The sequence below is a fragment of the Squalius cephalus genome (genome assembly GCF_949319135.1).
Source record: "Squalius cephalus genome assembly, chromosome: 8".
NCBI classification, from domain to species: Eukaryota; Metazoa; Chordata; class Actinopteri; order Cypriniformes; family Leuciscidae; genus Squalius; species Squalius cephalus.
Window position 1 is genome coordinate 16,914,800 of NC_137129.1, and position 20,539 is coordinate 16,935,338.

At 39.3% G+C, this 20,539-nt stretch overlaps 1 protein-coding gene across 7 annotated transcripts in view; it reads right to left on the reverse strand.

Annotated features, from left to right (window-relative positions):
- The window catches only part of epb41a (erythrocyte membrane protein band 4.1a), an 86,152-nt gene extending 76,377 nt beyond the window's left edge, over nucleotides 1-9,775 (reverse strand). For 6 of the 7 annotated variants that reach the window (XM_079878689.1, XM_079878688.1, XM_079878686.1 and 3 more), the window contains exon 1: nucleotides 4,866-5,031. The gene's annotated coding sequence lies outside the window, so the exon portion shown is untranslated. Of the gene's footprint in view, nucleotides 1-4,865; nucleotides 5,032-9,760 lie in introns of those variants that run through there. The other variant, XM_079878685.1, reaches the window with a different exon arrangement.
- Between the last annotated feature and the right edge of the window lie 10,764 nt (nucleotides 9,776-20,539).

Below are 20,539 nucleotides of genomic sequence, written 5' to 3' on the forward strand. Positions count from 1 at the left end.
CTCTTCTCTTCTCTCTCTCTCTCTTCTCTCTCTCTCTCTCTCTCCCTCTCCCTCTCCCTCTCCCTCTCTCTCCCTCTCTCTCTCTCTCTCTCTCTCTCTCTCTCGATGTACTAATGTAGAGAGAGCAAGCATCTGGATCTCACTGTCAGTTGTTGTTGCTCTCACTGTCGTGTTGGTCTCCATCTTTAGATACCCGTTTTTTGCTCACCCTGCGCTCAAGGACAGAAGTCAGCTGTGAATGACCCAGAAAACTCTAGCCTCAGCAAACCCGATTTACATTACTATATAAATTAGAAACATGGAGACGGTATATCATATTTTGCCCAATTAAAGCTTAAGTGTGTTTTTTTGTGTGTGGTTTTTGTACATTTAAATATGCTGAGACTGTAAGTAAGCTATTAGCAGGCTGACTTCCTGAATACATTTACATACACTTTAAGTTTCAGTCGAACAAACAAAATAATTGGTCGTTTTAAAATGTCATATAAATGTTTTAGTACGAATAAAATAAAGTCAAACTTACAAACCTAGATAATGTGACTGTAGCTTGGCATTAATTGAACTTTGATTGTGATTGATCTGAAAGAAAGAGCTTTAAATACTTTAAAGGGCTGTATTTATTCCATTACAGACATTTTTTCAGACCAAAAAATATGCTAATAATATAGGCTATGTAGTAAACAGTGCTGCATGAGGAGGATATATTTAAAATATTCCAATATTTCAATGCAAATGCATTTCCAACCATAAAGTACATTTTAGGTAAACCCATTTTGCAAATATATTTATATTTTATAAATATTTAAATATGTTTAATAAATAGGCTATATTAAAAAAGGAAATAGAAAATCTATTTTAGTAGTAGGCTATATTTTTGGCCATTTATATTCATTTTGAAACATATATGAAAATATGTTTTAAAATATTTTTTGTTTGCTCACGGAAGTAAGCTATTTTCTGTGATTGCGTGGACACTCCCGATTCATTTGCCTCCATAAGCAGATAATAGGAATAATAACCAAATGCTGTAAATGATCAAATAATTTGCACTACAAACCAGTTTGTTTATGATTACATTAATAAATGAAAATAATATAATAACAACTAAAAGTTTGCAATACTAAGCAGCTTAACAGACAGCTAAAATAAATGGAAGTGGGTGAAGCCTTGATACAATCAAGTTACAATGGCCTGTAGCCTATACGCTAGGAATAAGGTGAATACTTTGACATGAAGACTGTAGCTCTACATTACTACACAAAACCCGCTGCAGCCTGATTATAATTACACATGTAATTATAACCAGCAACCTATGTCCATAACCTATGTAACCAGCAACCATGCAGGATATTTTAACAACAACCTAGCAACACCCTCACTACCAACAAACTAGCATTTTGAGTTTCGTATAGGTAAGCACCACTCACATTTTCTTACAGGGGACCTATTATGCAAAATTCACTTTTATAAGGAGTTTGAACACAGATGTGTGTCCACAGTGTGTGTAAACAACCAGCCTATAATAACAATAATCCACCCAGTCCTTTTTTATAATCCCCATAAATCATAAACAGTCTCTCCGAACGAGCGGTTCCAGATTTCCCCCTACTCTTACGTGAGTGTACCCCGCCCACGACTGGTGACAATCTGCCCTATTAGCTTAGCTCCTCCCCTGAGTCAGCTGTACACAGTCCGCCATGTTCATCTCCTCGCCAGAGCATTTAACAGCAGCATTCAAGTAAGAAATGTATTCTTATTAAAGCTACTAGTTATTTAATCAGGGAAGTGAGAGATTTTCTGTTTTTCTTTTGTTGTTTGGTTCATATTAACAGCAGTAGGTACTGTATATTACGCTGCTTTCACTTTAATACACAGATCTAATGTACAAATGAGATTTATTTCCCTGTTTACATTCACAGACATAACATGTTTGTGAACTGTGTGTGTTTTTGACATAACCTTGTGTGCATTTGACAGTTTAAGTGCAATAATATGTGTAAGAGAAATTAGTTTGTTTATTTATTTTTATTTTTAATTATTTTTTTTAAGATTTATTTTTGCCTTTTATTAGGATAGGACAGTAGCTAGACAGGCAGTGAGGGGAGAGAGGGGATGGGATCGGGAGGTCCACGAGCTGGAACTCGAACTCGGGTTCGAGCACAACGGCAAAGCACAACGGCGCTACATGTCGACGCACTTGGCCACAAGGCTATCGGCGGATTCAGCGCCAACGAGAAATCAGTTTAATACTCAGGACGCGCCGTCTGACAGACAGCTTTCTGTGCGTGTGCTTTGGATGTGAACTGTTAGAAGTTTAAACTGTTATGGCTTTAAAACACATGCAGATAATTAACTTTCATGATGATGAAAAGAACTGCAATGTCACATGAGCGTGACCGCGATAGAGATGATAATCAAATCCAAACAGATGTCTTAGTTTTTGGCAGAGTATCGGAGGCAGGAGCTGTACAGGCTCCGCCCTCTTCTGGAAAATGGGGTGGGGAGCAGCAGCTCATTTGCATTTAAAGATACATGTACGAAAAACAGCATGTTTTTCCTTCCACTCAAAAATGGTAGCCTATAATAAATTATCTGTTTTTTTTTTTTTTTGGGGGGGGGGGTTGTTTGTTTTTTGCTGAAACTTCACAGACACATTCTGGGGACACCTGAGATTTAATATTACACCTTGTAAAAAGGGGTATAATATGTCCCCTTAAAAAGTCAGAAAAATAGTTTTTGTAATTCCATTTGGTGCCATTAATGGTGCCAAATTACAAAATTTACCTTTAAAGACCCAAGATTTAAATACACACAAGCTTCCAGTAAGACAAAGATTTGATAAACCAAATTAAAGAAGCCAATTTTCAGCAAACTGCTGATAGACAGACCAAATGTGACCAAACTAACAAGATTGAGAGGTTCCTCTTGGGACCACCGAAGGGTAAGTGGCTTTTCAGGAGGCGTAAACTTGCACACACGCTGGGGCTCAGGAGGATATACTCAGAACAATCAAACCAATCAATGACCACATGGTCACACAGGCCAACACAGTGCACCTGATCTCCATGGACACAAAACGGATGGGGGCGGTCACTCGAGACAGCGAGTATAAAACAGACATACAGAAGCAGAAAGACACAACGGAGAGCATAAAGACAGGAAAAAGAAGAACCTGAAAACATAACAGAAGAAGAAAATGAATCAAAATGTACAAAGAAACTTGATTTAGGGGAATAAAATGTTTGCAACTTATAGGGCTGCGTTTCACAAAAGCATTGTGAGCTTTCGATCGTAGAGACCATTGATTACATCAAGCCTACTTAGAATTTTGAGAAACGCAGCCCAGATCAATGAGAAACCCAGGGCCCTGAACAATAACACTTCAACTATTAACACTACAGGTGTGCATGGGCTAATGAACACACACACAAGAACTTATAATGTAATTCTGCTAAGAATGTCTAATTCAGAATCACCAGCAGCGCAAAACACACACACCCTGATGAACCCTGGTGGTGTGTTAAACTACAATCTGGACTGAATTGCATTATATGCAGAAGTTGAACACACGTCAGGAAAGACCTTAAAAGGAACCATAACAGTGCCTACTTCGCATTCACTTATAAACAGATATTCCTGAGTGCCTTTGCTGCATGGCAGAACAATAACAAAGACCATGCAAAGAACATGCGCGTTCAAATCACATCAGAGAGAACATTGTTCAATCAAAAGGAAAAGGCGCTTTTTATTACACATCTCTGTCATTTTTTTTCTTCTTTATACAAATACATAGGAAGGCTTACAGCACATCCAATTTATAAATGGGGTTTGATTGCATAACATTTCTGAATGGGCACAAGCTGAGGCTAAAGCCTCAGAAACAAAGTGAAGGTAGCTATTAAAATAACTACCTATAAGGCCTCTGTGTTTGAATGAAATGCAATGCAAAGTATCCAGAAGTCACAGCATATGATCTGTTGACTTCAAGACTGTTAGTCTTTATGACAGATCCGGTGTCACAGGGCCTCTAAATATCATAATATCAGCTTTGCAGTTCTCACACAGACTGATGATGCTCAAAGTGAAACTGTGCAAAATCTGATCTGAAACAAATTTTTTTTTTTTTTTTTTTTTTTTTTTTTACATTTTGTTGTTGTAATGCAGCCAGGTTTATTCTGTAATATCAAATAATATTGATTCAATCAATGAAACAAAGAAAGAAAGAAAGAAAGAAAGAAAGAAAGAAAGAAAGAAAGAAAGAAAGAAAGAAAGAAAGAAAGGCAACTTGAGCGCCTTTTAATTTGAGGACAGATTATCTAATTATCTAACCGCGTTATGCACAACTATCTTTAGTAATAAACATTGACATAGCAATATAATATTGTTTACAGTAAATACACCTGCACGAAGTAGGCTACACATCCGCTTTATTCTGATACAGCCTCACGGGACAATTTCCCACGACACGACACGACCGAACGGACATAAACTACACAGAAATTAACCCTTTTCCTGAAGTACATTGTTGTATACTAAATCAAAGCGCATAAAAATGAAAACATTTGCCATGAGTGTCTTAAACTATCCAACATATGCGAGTATACGGACAGCCCGCCAACAGTGCACCGAAACAAAACAATAAATCAGAGCGCTCATCAATCGACTATAACTTTAAAACGTCTGTAGTTTTTTGACAGCTGTCGATCAAAATGCTTTGATATTGATAATCATAGTGCGTGAGCAGGTGCGCGTGAATGGAATGTCTGAAAATGGCGCCGAATGTGAAAAAAAAAAAAATGTCAACATATTCCCGTCCTCGCGAGCATCACACAATACATAATCCAGCAGCAAGATTCCCCTCTTACCTTTCCCTTAATTCATCAACGGGTAGAAGTAATCCACAACAAAATATCCTGAAACCGCTTTTCCACAGATATCACACAAGCAAAACCATGTACAAAATTATCCAACCTTTTTTTAAAACGCTGTATAGATTCTAGTAAAAAGGGGGGGCTATCTATGCAATGAGCCAAGCGTATTTGTAAAAGCGACCAATGGGAGGCGAGCAGAGGTAGACATGAGCCAATCAGATGTGAGATCACTGAGCTTCGGTCCCTGGCGCTAAGGCTGCAGCAGCATCGTAACCAAGGAGACTTAGAAACGGGATCAACTGGATTCGTTTTGAAACTGTTTAATTTCAGCTGCTACTTTGTTTCCAAATTAGGCATGACTGACTAAAAAAGGAACAACATTTGATCAGCTTTTAGCGTATTACAGTTTATCTCCCATATCAAATGCGTTGCAAATTTCAGGTGAAAAAAAAGTGTTTAGTGTTTGACTCAACTGGATGATTTTAATCTCAGACACTTACATAATAGGTTCTGCTGTTTTGTGATAGTAAAAGCAACTTGTTCTTCCACTGAAAATGTAAATATTTGGTCTCACTTTATATGTGTCTTTAACTTCTATGTGGCCTACTAACATTTCAGTTAAATTTGATACAATTTGATCATTCGATACATGCAGTTATTGTGTACATAGGCTACATGTTTTTACATTGTAATTATACATATATATATATTTTTTAAAACTACTTCTTGACAGAACCTGAGAAGTCAGTGCCAGCTGTTATTACAACAACAGAGATTTTCAGTTCAAAGTCTGAAGTATTGTCTCTTGGTGCATTTGGCAATATTAATGCCTTGCCCAGTTACCATTTAGGTGGTCAGTTGAAGGGTTCTGTTATTTGGGAATTCATGTCCCTGCAAACTTAAATAGGCTATAACATCTTGACGTGATGTAAACTGTGGTAAACAAAAACAAGCTGTCCGTGTTACAATATAAGTATACATTTAAGTACTGAGTTATAATTAACTACATGCCTTACTTGTCAGGGTTGGGCTGAGGGTGTGGTTTAGCGTGAGGTGCATGTAAATATGCACAATTTATACTACTTACTAAAGTAACAGTAGTCAACATTTGAAGTGGATCAAAAAAGTACATCAAAGTTGTCCTAAGACTAGAATGGGTTTTGTTCAAAATTAATGTATAACTTTGATGAAAGGTTAATCCACTTCAAATGTTGACTACTGTATATGTAACATGTAACAAGGACACTGTAAAATAAAGTGTTACCATCCACACCTAGTCATTTTTTAAGTACATAGGTTAAAGACACTTAATATAAATTGAGACCAATTGTGTGTGTCTGTGTGTGTGTCTATATATATATATATATATATATATATATATATATATCATATTTTATTATTTTTTTATCTTTTTAAGGAAAATAAATAAATGAATTCGTGCCACAAATCTCAGATAAAAAACTATCTAGTGTAGTTCAGGTTCAGATACATCAGATATATGAGGTTTCTCCTGCTATTAATGGACATATAATGTCTTCATAGGATTGTAAATCTCAGCATTTTGTCTAACCAATACACACAATAATCATGACTGGAGGGTTGGGTGTGTTCCCTCTGCCCTCAAAACAAGCCATCATCCATCACTACTAGTAAATAATGCATGATGGTGCCGCCCTAGTAACTGCACAAACAAAAAGTGCATGTGCACTTTTGTTTGTTCACATTTAGGCCTATTTGTTTTGTAAGCATTCAGCCAAGAATATTATTTTATTATTATTCTTGGCTGAATGCTTACAGCATTACATATTTGTGACATTATTTGAAAAATGTCACAAATATGTATTATTGTTTTTGTTAAAATCTAAGAGGGACCTATTCAGTAGCAGGACATCAATGAACCTTTTTTGGCTCTTAAAACAAAACTTGATCTTTTATCAGTGGCTGGTTACATTGATAATTAATACTATATGGATCTCTGTCTGTCACTTTCTAATGTGGTTTCCCACATCAGGAGCATTGGCCCTTCAAGTTCCCATGGATAATGTAAAGGACAGGTGCTTTGCAATACATCTGCTAAAACAAAGTGACAGCACCAACCAGACAGTCAAAGTCCCCAGAGATGGTCGCGACAGAGAGGAGACACACACACCCCACCCCACCCCGTCCCTCTAGAACCTTCTGCATCTCCTCCCCACCCCCAGATCTTCTCCATTAACAGCTGTGATAGTGGGCACCAGCTGGGCATGAAACCCCTAATTACTGCTCTGACAACCACCACAGCATTAGTCAAATATCTCTAACCTGACAGGCCATAGAAGACCTCCAACTGAATGAATGATGTCATGTCAGAGATGCACACACCAATATGGCCAAGAGATTTTGGGGATCGTTAGTGCAGCCAAAAATTGTCAACACACTTGCTGTGTTTCAAACACAACCCATTACACCCATAATCCATTACAGGGATAGGGTCTTTAGTCATAGCATTACATATACACATTGTAATAACTATCATAAATAACATGAAAATACAGAAAGATATAAAAATAAAAGAAAAATAATAAAATACAGAAAAATAATAAAAAATATAATGAGTATTACGCACAACAAAAGCATTGATGCCATTACAATGTACAATGTCCCTGTCTTTTCATATGTCAAAGATTGGACCTATTTGCATTGTAAATTGTGCAATGTTCATCATAACTGTTCATATAAAAAATAACAATAATAAATGTGGATGTATATTTATTAATAATATTATAAGCATTATTTTCTCTTAAAGTCCCCCTGCAGTCAATAGTTGTATCCCTTAAAACTCATCTTTGATCACCAAAATGACATATTTAAGGGGTTTTTCCTTGAATTTTTTTTTCTTCATGCCTTAAAATAGCTTGAATGTTACTCTACACCCTTGCTTCATTTAGTATACGCAGTTCTATGAATATGCAAAATAGCCCCGCCTCCACTCACTCACGCCAGCTCAGAGATCCACTAGTTGACAATCACTCATTGACGTGATTGGTTACAAAGTAGTTTGTGGCGTCAGAAACACCAGCGATTTCAAACCGCGTTTTTGAGACTGTATTTGGTTCACTGCAGTTTTAAAGAAAAAATACTCAGCAATGGTGTTGACTTATGAATTTGCACATGGTTTGTCTTAAAGCATATTAAAGACACCACATAGACATATAAACAACATTAAAAACTTGATTTTCACCACAGGGGGACTTTAAAACTGTGACACAATGCATGTTGACTTGTATCTGTTGTCATTTCTGTTGTCAGCTCAGTTGTTGTTCTAGACTCGAGGATTTCATTGCTCAGAGGTAAGATAAATATAAATATAACATATAAATATAAAAATATAAATACAAAATATAAAGTTTAACAGTTGGGCATCATACAAAATTAAAATCTAAAATAAAATAAATATTAAATATATAAATATTTTTTAATTTTAATTTTTTAATTAAAAATATATTTTATTTATCAAATAACTGTATAATAAATGTTATCACATCATATATTGTTAATGATGAATTATATAAATATAAAATCGTGTTTTTTTTTGTTTTTTGTTGGAAATGTTGTTCAAAAGTGCGTACCACACACACACACAAAAAAGGCTGATGTGATGAAAACATCCACAGTAAATAGTCTCTTCCTCTGGGTGTTTTTGAGTTTCACTGTTTCTTCCTGGGATGATGTTTTTTTCTTTCTGTTTGCATGTGGTTAATCCAGAGCTCAAGCCAGTGACCACCTGTTCCTCCATTTCCCCATCAGACTCTCTGCTGCCATCTGCTGACATTATGTAAAACTACATGGGAGCTATTACTTTAATGACATTTTTTGAATCTCTATTTCACAAGATGAAGCAAATAAAATATCTTTATCCTGCATAATAAAAAAAGATGCATCCCTTAGAAAATGTAGAGAAAAATGAATAAAGAAATGTGCTTTTCCTCGTTGCTATGGATTAAAACTATTTTCACCCTATATTTGCAATATTTCCAGTTTTTCAAAGACAGAAATTCTGCATATATTATACACCGTCAATATAAAATGACCATATAAAACAAAATGACTGGGATTGACCCAAACATTCATATACCGCATAGCTTCCTAATGACCTGCAGTACACATTCACATTCAAAATAAAGATTAGTGTGTACTTGATACACTGATTCACTAAATGCTCTGAAGAAAATATGTATACAGTAAATGCCAAAAGATCATTGCAAAGGTAGTTGAAGGTTGACACATTGAATGTCTTGTATGCAGTTCTTTTTAGCCATGAAACACATAGATGACTCAATCATAAAACCCTCAGTCCTACTGTGAGGTGTCACAATAAAGTTAGGCAAAACATAAATTCAAAAAAGGAATGCAATTTAATTTTTAATGCCTTATTTTAATTAAAAATAATAATAATGAATTTAATTAGAATTTCTGAAAGTGCAAACCCTTTTTCTTGAGGAGTGTCTTGTAAAATATCTCATTGCACTCTTTTTATCTATCAGTTGTTCCCGGTTACCATCATCTGTCAGTGTCTGAAGAGTGTAAAAAGCTTTTATAGTGATGTGATAACCTTTTCAGCCTGAGGTTTTGTGTTTCAGGCCTCATCTCTGCCAGCACAGATAAGAGATTTACAGATCTCAGATATCTGATCTAATTCTCAGTACAGTGTCATCTGTCTGTCTCAGACAAAAGATTGATATTGGTACTTTCTGAATCCTTGTTTTAAAAGCAATTTCTTTACTTTGTGAGCAAATGTGGAGTTTATTGAGGGAACCATGATGTGACCTGAAACAATGAATCACCAGTCTTTGTTCTGCTGAGTTTTGCAAATCTCAATATAAATAAAAGAAGTAATATGACAAACTCACCACAAATCACACCGAGTCATTTCCAGCAAAATCATCAGCCAATGAAGGAGAATCCAATCCAGGATGCGAAAGATAAAAAAGAGAGGCAGAGAAAACATATCAGCAATACATATACAGCCAGATATAAAAGTGTATTTAGTAAACTTTAGTTTAACTTTTGTACAAGTCCAATCAAATTTATCTGTCACTTAGTAGAAGTTGACATGCCTTCATTAAAAAAAAATAAAGAACCATGAACAAAATTACTGAATGTAAAAGAAAACAGGACACCAACTTAATGGTTCGCTTGCAAAGAGTAGTATAAAGATGTTTGTGCACTGAATTACTGGCTGCAGATGAAACTATTGAAATTCAAAAGACATTTGGAAGACCAAGCATGTTATTTTTTGAATAATGAATTTTGAATTTTCTTGGTTCTATTAAAGGTAATATATTAACTTTTGTACAAAGAATCACTGACGTCAAGGTCAGTTGACATTTGACAGCTGACAAGGTCAGTTGACACATTGTCCACAATGACATTCAAAGGCCACGTGACTTTTCAAGTCATTCGTAATTTATTGGATAAGGATTTAAATATATTTTACTAACAATTTCTACACCAAAACATAGTTTAGGACTTGTCATAACTTAAAGAATGTATGTGTATTATAAAATTTCTAACAATGACCATTCTCTCCACCTCAGAAGATTAAAAAAATGGAAGACAGAAGAGAGAAGAGAGAGTGAAAATATGAGCTAGCTCTCTATAAATACTTTTTCTTGCTCTTATCACTCATAGTAAGGTTCAATATTTAATGTTGCCAAGAATGAAACCAAACTCCCATTAAGCTCATGTTTCATTATCATGATGCTAGCTGCTCATCTCTACGGCCTATCTTGTTCCCCTGAATTCTATTTCCAGAAGATAATGAAGACCATGATTTGATCCAAAAGAGCATGATATGAAAGACATACCAAGAGGTAGATTTATAAATAACTCAACTCGTTCCAAAGGCTACTTTTCATCAGAATAAAAAAAGGTACAGTAATCCTTACTGTGAAAAATAAAATGTGTTGACAGAACACTTAAACAATGTAAGTCTATGGGGCATTGTGTTTTCATGTTTTTTTTTTTTTTGTTTTTGTTTTTTTTTGGTAATTTACACAGAATGCATACAGACAGGGGAGAGTTAATACTGACTTTCTGACAGGTGACAAAGTTTGCAATATTGCTTACAGTATGTCTAATAAACATTGTGTAAAAGAAGTGCACTTAATTGTATTGAAGGTGTGCAGACTATGCTTGCACCGCACATTCTCTAAAATCACCCAACCTCACAGGGGATGTGTTAACACTGTTTTAGCAATGTCACCACTAGAAATACTGGAGGGCAATCGACATAAAAATGGGTTGCATCATTTTACAGCGACTAGCCATTTCCCCATCGAAAACTCGCCCTCAAGCATCAGCTCAAATAAGGGCATGCTACCAGTAAAAGTACTGCACTTTTCACCGCGGCCGTCACTAATGCCGGGGACTCACTCATAAAGACAGTCTTTGTTGCCATCTAATGGCGATATAATGTAACTTCTGTTGCTGTTCATGGTCAGGATGGGACTATTTTTTCCAGCGGGAAAATTCGCTTCAAGTCGTGCCTAACAATGCCCTTCAGCTATGACTTATTCACGATACAACACAGCCTTTCATACCTTATTGCTTACATACTTCATTTTCACAATTTTATTTTGTAAAATAAATGCCTCTTGGTCCGATGCAATCCATATGTTTATGCATGGCTTAATTGTCCAAAAGCGTGTTAGAACCAAAGAACCAGAAAACTATCATAAAATTATGTTAATTATGCTAAACATTGGCAGCCGGTCAATAGGGGGTGCTAGCAAGAGAAGAAGGCTAGGCCTACTTCAAAATGTTAAAAATAAGTTTAATATATATATACAGTATATATATATATATATATATATATATATATATATATATATATATATATATAGGCCTATTGCAAAATAATTACGAAATAACATTATTTAGTCATACTATTCGACTGGTAGTCATGTTAGCACCTATTAAAAATCATCGACTTTTCAAATAATCGTTTTATATGTGCATGGCGCCAGACAAATGGGTGTCTATGTAGGTCAGTAAACTTTTGAAACTTGTGACTTGAGGCTGAGCTATAATTGGCTTGTTTCAGATTGACCCTCCCTCCTTTGATTTTAGCAAATCGATATTGTTGATTCATGTGATTGGACCATTCTCGACTTTCAATTAGGCGCAATATCTCTTCCGAGATGAAAGTAGGCCTAAATTCGGTTTTATTTTTTACAAAAAATACTTTTACAAGGCATTCAAATGAATAAAAAAAAAGTAAGAATCATGGAGCTGGATGCGATGTAAGTCATGTCTTTTATTGGTTTCCCTATTTGCAATTTCAAAGTGTCACGGTTCACGGGTTTGCTTGTTCATTCTGTGTGTGCCTCGTTTATGAGTCCTATATGTAGTGCTGTGTTTGTCATGTTCAATGTCAGATCGTTGTTTTCTGGTTTGTCTGGTTTTGTGTCTGTGCAGTTTTCCGCCTGGTACTTCTGTCTCATGGATTTATCCTGCGTCTCTCTGCCAGCGTTTGTTGGGTTCTGCCTGGTGAGGGTTTCTCTGATTGCTTCAGTCATCCTCGTTCTCCAGAACAATGTTCAGCCCAGATCACGGCGACCGGTCGAGCGGTTCAGGCCTTGGTGCCGCAGGTATCGGAACTTACCTCCCAGCTGCAACATCTTAGAGCCGAGTCTGCCCACACGCCCATTGTGCCTAATCCACCACCCGCTGTTCCACCCATGGACCGTCCTACCAACAACCCGGAACCTCGCCTGCCTCCTCCTGCTGCCTATTCGGGTGAGCCACAACTATGTTGTGCATTCCTGATGAAATGTTCACTGTTTTTTGCTCTACAGCACTCATCATTTCCCACCGAGGAGTCCAAAGTAGCCTTTGTAATAACGCTACTATCCGGACGAGCGGCGCTATGGGGAACCGCTGTATGGGAGCAGGGACATCAGTGTTTGGAGTCATTTCAGACCTTCAGTGCTGAGCTCAAGAAGGTGTTCGATCGTGCGGTCTCTGGCAAGGAAGCGGCCAGAGTGTTGGCAGACCTCTGACAGGACCATAGGTTGGTGGCAGACTACTCCATAGAGTTCCGGACACTGGCCACGGAGTGTAAGTGGAACAGCGAGGCACAGTGGGACATGTTTCTGCATGGGTTGGCCGACCGTATCCAGAGTGAAATCTACATTCTGGACCTACCTGCATCATTAGATGGCTTGATCGATCTAGCTATTCGAGTGGACGCAAGGCTGCAGCGTCGAGACCTTCTGATGCAGAGAGGTTTGATTCCGGACGTAGAGGTCCATCTTGTCACCACTCCCTGTGTTACGGTCGGCCCATCATTCAATCCGGAACCCATGCAGGTGGGCAGAGCTCGCCACTCCTGGGAGGAGAAGGAGCGGAGGAGAGCACAGGGACTATGTCTGTACTGTGGAGCCGGGGGACACTTTGTCTCAAAGTGCCCGGTAAAAGTCAAGGCCCGTCAGTAAGGAGGAGGTTACTGACGGGTGGTATTTCCTTGGATGAATCCTCCCGAGAATCGACGCTCCTCCCGGTCAGACTGCAGTGGGCTGCCTCGCATCATCTGTGTAACATTCTCGTGGACTCTGGAGCAGAGGGGAGCTTCATGGACCGAGACCTGGCGCATCATCTAGGAATCCCCATAATTCTTATCACTCATCCCATCTCTGTAAACGCACTTGGTGATCAACTCCTGTCATCCGTCACTCATTCCACCGGACCGGTAAGTCTGATAACATCTGGCAACCACGTCGAGGAGATCCATTTTCTCCTCATTGACTCTGCCTTTGTTCCTGTGGTGTTGGGACACCCTTGGCTCACCCTCCATAACCCTCACATAAACTGGCATCAGAACTCTGTCATGTCTTGGAGTGATAATTGTCATGTGTCTTGTTTGGTGTCTGCTTGTTCTTCTGTGTCTTGTTCTGTGTTGCAGGATGAACAGGCAGACCTGTCTAACGTGCCCGGGGAGTACCTAGACCTGAAGGAGGTGTTCAGTAAATCTCGGGCTGCTTCTCTTCCTCCGCATCATCCCTATGACTGTGCGATAGATCTATTGCCAGGTACGTCTCCGCCTAAGGGCAGATTATACTCTCTTTCCGCTCCCGAGAGGGAGGCCATGGAGAAATATATTTCTGATTCTCTTGCAGCCAAACTCATCCGCCCTTCCTCTTCTCCTGCAGGGGCGGGATTCTTCTTTGTGGGTAAGAAGGACGGTTCCCTGCGTCCTTGTATTGATTATTGAGGACTGAACAGCATCACAGTAAAGAATACTTATCCTTTGCCGCTGATGTCTTCAGCTTTCGAGAGACTGCAGGGCGCTTCCTTATTCACAAAGTTGGATCTTCCTAACGCCTATCATTTGGTCTGCATCAGGAAGTGGGATGAGTGGAAAACCGCTTTTAACACCCCCAGGGGGCACTTTGAATACTTGGTTATGCCTTTCAGTCTTTCCAACTCCCCCGTGGTTTTCCAGGCACTCGTCAATGACGTGCTGAGAGACATGGTCGATCAGTTCATATATGTTTACCTGGATGACATATTGATTTTTCTTCGTCTCTCCAGGAACACGTTCAGCACGTCAGACGAGTGCTTCAGAGGCTGTTGGAGAATGGGCTTTCTGTCAAGGCGGAGAAATGTGTTTTTCATGCACAGTCTGTCCCTTTTTTAGGATACATTGTGTCGTCTGAGGGGGTGAGCATGGATCCCGAAAAGATTCAGGCAGTGGTGGATTGGCCAACTCCAGATTCCCGCAAGGCCCTGCAGAGGTTTCTGGGCTTTGCCAATTTTTACCGGCGATTTATTCGCAACTATAGCCAACTAGCCGCGCCTCTGACTGCCTTGACCTCCACCATGACGACTTTCAGGTGGTTTAGTGCAGCTGAGACTGCATTCTCCAAACTCAAGGACTGCTTTGTTTCAGCCCCCATTCTTGTCGCCCCTGATCCCTCTCGTCAGTTTGTGGTGGAGGTTGACACGTCAGAGGTGGGGGTAGGTGCGGTTCTCTCCCAGCGCTCCTCCGTGGACGGCAGGGTTCATCCGTGTGCTTATTTTTCTCATCGTTTGTCACCCGCCGAACGTAACTACGACATTGGTAATAGAGAATTGTTGGCAGTCAAGTTAGCCTTGGAGGAGTGGTGTCATTGGTTGGAGGGCTCACTTTTTTTTGGTCGATTCGATTTTTCCATTTCCTACCGTCCAGGTTCCAAGAACATCAAACCTGACGCATTGTCCTGCATTTTTGACCAATCTGAATGCCCGGTTTCTCCCGAGTCCATCGTTCCACAGAGTTGTGTGGTTTCAATGCTGACCTGGGAGATCGAGTCAAAGGTCCGCACGGCCTTACATGGGGTAGTGCCTCCGCCCGGATGCCCACCAGGTCGGTTGTTCGTGCCAGAGAGATTGCGGTCCAACGTTATCCGGTGGGGTCATTGTTCCAAGGTGGCTTGTCATCCAGGAGTCAATCGTACTATTTTTCTCATTAAACAACGGTTCTGGTGGCAAACTATGGCTCGTGACACTCGTCGTTTTGTATCGGCCTGCTCGGTCTGTGCCAGTTGTAAGACTTCCACTCGTCCTCCTGCTGGGCTCCTTCAACCGTTGTCAGTTCCTTTGAGACCCTGGTCGTCACAGGCCTCCCTGCCTCACAGGGTAACACGGTGGTTTTAACCGTGGTGGACAGGTTCTTGAAGGCTACTCATTTCATCCCTCTGCCCAAATTACCTTCAGCCAGAGAGACAGCGGTTGCTGTCATAGACCACGTTTTTCATTTTCATGGCCTCCCGACAGACGTAGTCTCTGACAGGGGTCCCCAGTTCATATCCAAATTTTGGAGAGAGTTTTGTCGGTTGCTGGGGGCGAATGTCAGTCTTTCCTCTGGGTTTCATCCCCAGAGCAACGGTCAGACAGAGAGGGCCAACCAAGAATTAGAACGAGGGTTGCGATGTTTAGCGTCACAGAATCCGTCCTCTTGGAGTCAGCATATCTCATGGGTTGAGTACGCGCATAACTCATTACCAGTGTCGTCCACGGGCCTGTCTCCATTTGAGTGTAGCTTAGGGTACCAGCCACCAATTTTTCCTAGTCTGGAATCCGAAGTTGCGGTTCCCTCCGCTCACAAATTCGTCCAGAGGTGCAGACACATCTGGAGAACGGCCAGGGAGACTCTTCTCCAGGTGGGTTTGCGCACCAAGGTCCAGGCCGATTGCCACCGATCGAGGCCTCCCGTCTACATCGCTGGTCAAAAAGTGTGATATTCCTCTCCATTCCGTTAGGAGCAAAAACTTGCTCCTAAATTCATTGGCCCGTTTACCATCACCAAGATCCTTAGTCCGGTGACGGTCCGCCTCAAATTCCCTCCGGCGTACCGGAGAATCATAGATGGGGAACCAGCTTATTCGGTTAATCGTATTCTGGACTGATGTCGGGACGTGGATTCCAGTACTTGGTGGACTGGGAGGGTTACGGTCCGGAGGAGAGGAGTTGGGTTCCTGCTCGGGACATATTGGATCATTCCCTTATCGATGCTTACAATCGCCAGGTAGGGCCCTCTGGGAGCGTCAGGTGACGCTCCTAGGGGGTGGGGTAATGTCACGGTTCGCAGGTTTGCTTGTTCATTCTGTGTGTACTGCTCTGATCTGATTGCCTATCAGCGTCAGCTGTGCTGACGAGCAATCAGATCAGTCGCAGGTGTGCCGCGTTTATGAGTCCTATATGTAGTGCTGTGTTTGTCATGTTCAGTGTCAGATCATTGTTTGCTGGTTCTCTGTCTGGTCTTGTGTCTGTGTAGTTTTCCGCCTGGTACTTCTGTCTCATGGATTTATCCTGCGTCTCTCTGTCAGCGTTTGTTGGGTTCTGCCTGGTGAGGGTTTCTCTGATCGCTTCAGTCATCCTCGTTCTCCAGGACTGTGTTCAGCCCACTGCAGTCACCCTGCGCTGCCAAGGACCTACCGCCCGCCTTCACCAGCCTTCCTGTCTTGTTTATCTTGCTGTTTCTAAATAAACCTTACCATTATTCGCATTTTGGATCCTGTGATTTGTGACCTGACACAAAGTCCTTTTTTAGTCCTTTTTTTACTAGTCAATTTATTGAGCAATTTTCCGTCTTTAAACTGAGATCTTAAAAATGATTTGTTATCCTGTGGCTCCCTCTTGTGGACAACATTAGTATTATGGCCTTCATCTTTGAATCACATCAATATAAATGGCTGATTTTAAAAAAAAAAGGATTACAAATTCTTTAATGATTATTTTATTACTGAAAATATACCCACATTAAACTCAAATTCACTGATTCGTGGTACCTTATTTCATGCTTTAACAGTTGAATTTTCAACTTCCATTTTTTAGCTAAGGAGTAGTGATACATTATTATATCACAAGTTAAATGGTTATTTAACAATTACATTCAGTCCGACTCCCACCTCCCTTTTTAGCACCAGCCGCCACTGCTAAAAATGAAAGACTGTGTATAATATCAGACATGAAAGGACATAACTAACTATATGATTACAATGTCAAACCTTGAAAAATAGTGAATATGACAATCAGCATTCAGCCTTAAGAACTTAATATTCATCTCAGTTGTTTTTTTCTCTAGACAAACCACTTCACATCCCATTACATTCTATAACATCTTCAGATATGCAGACGAAGGTGAATGTGATTTCATGAAGTACAACATGTTCCTGGATCAACATCTTTGTTGATCCTGGAACAACATTCCAAACAACCAATCACATTTGAGGGACAAGTTTACAGTTTATATCAAGTTTAGACTTACAAATAGGGTTAGGTGCTTCTACATCAGTGTTATTCACCTATCATTTCCCTCTGACTTAAGGGATAAGTTTGGTTATATGTTAAGTTTAGGGGTAAGGATAGGGTTAGGATAAAAATTTTGTACTGAAATGTTGTTCCAGGATCAGCAAAATATGTTGAGGAACATGTCTTACTTGGCAAAATCAGCTATTATTGGACTAAATAACAAATAAATAACAATGCTGTGAGTGTGCACATCATTAAATCAGCATGAAGATAACATTCAGACATTAAAAACACTATAAAGCATGCACATTGTTTATTTCAAGCTTATTCTCAAATCTGTTGTAGCACCAAAATCCCATTAAAAGATCACCCACCAGACTTACCACCACCTCCAGCTCTGCAATTTATGAAACAATGCCCACCTGAGCATCTCTCTTTAATAACAGTTTTACCCCAATACAATTTCCACTTTGAAAATAATAAACCTCCTGGTTAGTGTATGCCCAGACCCCAATGCACCTGCACTTCAATACATTACATAACATGTTCATATAACCTGCACTCTCAGAAAAAAATGGCCATACTAAACCTTCTACCTTTAGCAGTATAACAGCTTGTCACTGGGGCAGTACCCTTAAAGGGGCATCTTTGTGCCTTGCCCATAAAACTTCATAGTATTACTTAAGGGTAGGCTACATAGCCTACATGAGGTAAAAAGTGGTACTGATGATAAGCTATTGTAGCCCTAAATGTAATTGTTGCACATTTTGATTAAACATTTTGAACATTGTGAACAAGCATAGCAAGCATTTTGTACATTTGTCATGTGTTTCTCTGTGTAAGTTTATTTTTGATTGGAACTGAGCTGTTTACTACACTGTAACGCAAAGCAAAAACTGTCTGGTCATTAATGATACATTTTGTCCAACCTTCTCCAGTTCTCCTTATTTTCCCTACATTTTGTGATGCAACATTAGGGTATGTTTCAAAAGGGTTATGTGCATTTTAAAAGGTGTTGTATGGATAGGCCTACAATCCATGTGTGTTCTGTAAAAGCTTGTATTTAGCTTTGAATTTAACCCAATTTTCAGGGCTTGGTGAGCCAGTTAGTGCCACTTCCATTGCGATTTGGGGTTTCGTTTCAAATACCTTTTGCCAGCCACATCTTATGCATAGCATCATAATTCACACCATTATGGAAACAAAATCAGGAAGTCCTGTGACCTTTTAATGTCATGTAGCCTAATAACATTCTTGGTTGCCTCAACCAATGATTTTCGTCATAAACAGAAGATCCATGTACAAAATGCCAAAAGCAGCTGTCAAACAAAATCAATAATGAACAATAACTTTTTTCTTCTTCTTCTTCTTCTTCTCCATTGAGCACGTTTAAATCCACACGACATTTTGGGGAGAGGGTCGAGATATTGGTCATTTCTCTGCAGTACGATAAATAACACCATACTAATGCCTATTACATAACTTACAAATACTGACACGGATAGAAATGGAGCCACATGCCTCAAATATATGTTTTTTGATATATACGACTGCAAATATACGACTGCAACTAACCGAAAGTGCATGGTCGGAAATTACGAAATAAAACAAAATGACAACAGCAATTTAGCACGACTTCGAAATGACAGATCTCAAGGCAGCATAATGCAGTAACAGTAACCGTGCTAACAATGAGCAGAATGCTCATCTCTGTTTCCGTAATAAATCCAGCTGAAAGTGTTTTATTTAGATCCGTTTAATGCACGCGCTGATCCAGCTGACAGCGCGAACCGCTCTAACGGTCACTGCTGTAACTATAGCAACATTATCTGTCAATCAGCCTCACACACTTTACACCTCAGAAATAGCCAGTCGCACCTGCTGTCCTCGAAATAGCGATACTAGTCAGTGATAGTTATCTTCATTATTCTGACCAGCCGGCTTAAATGGCTAACCCAGAAGTGTTTACCTGCGGCAAAGAAAAGGCGCTGTCCTTTCTCCCTGTGCGGTGGTTTTCCAGTAGCCTATAATATTGTTGTCGACGCTGTGCTCTTTCGTAGGCGAGCGTCACAGCTCTTCTCTGGTGATGCCCCCTTAATGTTCAAATCACGATTCCTTTTCTGCGGTGTGGGTTATGTAGTGGTTAAACATCTGACTGGGAAAATGGTTGCAGGGTTAATCTATGAACTAAGTAGGCTACTGAGCCCTTGATCAAGACATTTAACCTTTGGATACTCTAGGGAGTAGGCTAGCCTATGCCTATGTGAAATTTCCAAGGATAGCAAAAGAAAGAATGAAAGTATAATGAAAGTGAAGCCTTTATTCATTCATTCAGAATTCATGAATTTTTGCATTGTGACATTTATCATACCAGTCAAAGGGATGTTAAAGGTAACAATTCTGTCCAAATTTATTCACTCTCCTGTTGTTCCAAAGACTTCTGTTCACAAATGAAGATATGCTATATAGCTTAGGCTATTTTTTAATATTCTAATCATTTTGTCCATCCACTGAAAATCTGCACAACCAAAATTGTCAAGCTTCAAAAGTTTGAAACAACATTGTAGAAGTAGCCTAATCATGAGGCAGTTTAACAGAAGTATATACTTATGAAACAGAGTCATTGATGCACTATAGATGCAATTTTGTAATATAAATAGGCCTAGATGTGTTCACACTGAAAATTCCAAAAAAAGAAAAAGTGCAGACTTCAAATTCCCAGGATGATGCATTTAATGGTAACACTTTACAATAAGGTTCATTAGTTAACTACATTAGTTAACATTAACTAATAATGAACTGCACTTACAGAATTTGTTCAACTTTGTTCATGTTAATTTCAACATTTACTAATACTTTATTACAATTTTGTTAACATTAGTTAATGCACTGTG